This window comes from Glycine max, chromosome 14 (assembly GCF_000004515.6).
Source record: "Glycine max cultivar Williams 82 chromosome 14, Glycine_max_v4.0, whole genome shotgun sequence".
Classification (NCBI taxonomy): Eukaryota; Viridiplantae; Streptophyta; class Magnoliopsida; order Fabales; family Fabaceae; genus Glycine; species Glycine max.
The window spans coordinates 40,948,181-40,950,767 of record NC_038250.2 but is presented as its reverse complement, the minus strand read 5'-3'; the positions used below and the strand labels follow the sequence as shown (position 1 = coordinate 40,950,767).

Sequence of the window (2,587 nt, the reverse complement as noted above, 5' to 3'; positions counted from 1 at the left end):
AAATATTTCAAGCAAAGTTTTTATGCAATAGCAAAGTACATAAAAGTCTATCTTCAATAGCAAAGTACAATAGTAACAAAGCACACAAAGTTTGTTTGCAATAGCAAATTACATTTAAAAAAGAACTATCCCTAAGCAAAGTTTCTTCTCACTTGATAGTTAGCAAACATATTCATAGCTAATGTATCTCGAAATCTTGTCCATTCCTTAGTAGCTTGAATAGTTGTGATATCATCTATGACATTATTTTGAATTCCTTCCCTTCATTGATGAACTAACTCTTCATTAACAATAGATAAGAATTCTAAGTCTTGAATTTCTAAAAGTTGATCAGTTTGTTGTTCGTCTCTTATGAAATTGTGTAACACAAAACATGCATTGATAATTCTTATTTGTGTCTTTATATCAAAAAATGAAGAAGTTCTTAATATACTCCATCATTTTTTCAAGATCTCAAATGACCTTTCTATTGCATTTCGTGCACTTGCATGACGAAGATTAAATAACTCCTTGTAACTTTGAGGGGTGTTTCCAATCCAGTCATTGAAATGATATCTAGTCCCTCGCTCCAATACATCTCTACAAACAAGACAATTTCTTTTTAGATTCTAAGAAAATTTTATAAATAACTAATCTCTCCTAACAATTGATAAACTTACCTCAAACCATCTCCACTTGTTTGCTTCCGCACCTTCTAAAGTACAAGCACTATTAGAAAATATGCTTTCTATATCGGTTATTTATGACTTTCAACATCGGTTTTTGAACCGATGTTGAAAGTACCGACGTTGATAGTATTATCATTAACCGGTTTTTTAAAAAACGATGTTAACGTAAAATTACCAACATCGGTTATATAAATAACCGATGTTGCTAATATGAATTACACCCAGAAAATGTATATTAATGTTGAAAGTTAACATCGGTTTTTTAAAAAACTCGATGTTAACGAATATGTTACTATTGACAGTTAACATTGATTTTTATAAAAAACCGATGTTAACGAATGCATTACTATTGACAGTTAACATCGGTTTTTTCAAAAAACCGATGTTAACAGATGTGTTACTATTGATAGTTAACATCGATTTTTTCAAAAAACCGATGTTAACCCACGTTAACATCAGTTTTTATAAAAAAACCGATGTTAACGAATGTGTTACTATTGAATTTTAACATCGGTTTTTTCAAAAAACCAATGTTGACTAAAGTTAACATCGGTTTTTTACAAAAAACCGATGTTAACGAATGTGTTATTATTGACAGTTAACATCGGTTTTTTCAAAAAACCGATGTTAACGAATGTGTTGCTATTGACAGTTAACATCGGTTTTTATTATTTTCAGGAATTTTTTTTAAATAATGTCTCTGTTTTTACAAAAAAACCAAAATTTAACCTGTAAATTTAAAATCAGACCACATGGCACACAACATATATCATTTGCATTCTATTTTCAAATAGATTTTAGCAAAAAACTAGCTATCAACAAAGGTTGTTCAATGTTAAGATGAAACAACAATTGTAAAAAATGTAATGCAAAGTATGTAAACTAATTAATTAACCTAAAGTTACATAGTTGCCTAACATCCTATGTTTGATTTCTAACTTTTAGATAATACTGTGCCCACTGTATGCGAAGTGTCTTGAATCTCTTTGCTTCCAATGGTCTAACTTCATTAAAATACTGCATGATCAAATAAAAAATAAATTAATAATGTAATAACAATTATAAAAAAACCAAATTTGTTTGTAATAAACAATTACCGTCTCCCAATTATTCCCGAAAGATCCTAAGATTATCGTGGACATCCAATGCATCACGTAGTAGCCACATTCAGTGATTCCTTTTTGTCTATTACACTAAATACATAATGAAATTTGGATATTAATTAAACGTTAACTACAATTAGTGTACACACACATAAAATATATATAAGTAGAACTTTTATTTAAATCACGTACCTTAACAACAATCCACCTAGCAGCAGCCTTGGATTTCGGTTGTGGAGTATCATCAAGTCCTTTCAAAGCACTAGTGTTGAATATGAGGAACATTAAAATATTGATGTTGTTGAGTTATACCAATGAAAATGTATTGAAAACAATACTGACCTGTTAATTATTCCCTTAAGGTAGTTGTCTGGCCTGTTATGTAAAGAACAAAACCAGACAACTAGGTTTTCCTTAGGCAGAATGACGACCATTTGCCAGTGTCCGCTGCAGTAGAGACGAATATGGGTTATTGTAGTAGTATAGATTATTTAAATTCAATTATCGTGTTTGACTTACCCATTTAGGTAGGCTCCAAGGTAAACATCTCGTTTTGAAATCTGTATCCAACTCTTGATGTAACTTTCGTATTCAAATTGTGATTGCCCAGATCTCTGAATGGACTGTGGCTCGAGGAATCCATACACATCAGAATTCCCCGCTCGCACACTTGTCTCAGTCAGATGACTGTGTTGTTAAGTCAAAGTAAATTATGTATGAATTTAAAACAATTACTTTGGTAATTAATAGTAATCTAAAATGACTTACAAAATCCACAACTGTATAACAGATATGCTGAGACATTGACCACCGTGT

The 2,587-nt window shown here is 30.8% G+C and overlaps 1 long non-coding RNA gene across 2 annotated transcripts; it reads right to left on the bottom strand.

Annotated features, from left to right (window-relative positions):
• Positions 1 to 1,477: 1,477 nt before the first annotated feature.
• LOC102670446 (uncharacterized) lies at positions 1,478 to 2,026 on the bottom strand. Of its 2 annotated transcripts, XR_418100.4 has the most exons (3): positions 1,964 to 2,026; positions 1,766 to 1,861; positions 1,478 to 1,685 (listed from the first exon to the last, which is right to left on the bottom strand). It is a non-coding gene; the product is annotated as an uncharacterized lncRNA (long non-coding RNA). The 2 variants fall into 2 exon arrangements; XR_005888345.1 differs by lacking the exon at positions 1,964 to 2,026 and having other exon boundaries at positions 1,766 to 1,933.
• Positions 2,027 to 2,587: the final 561 nt, after the last annotated feature.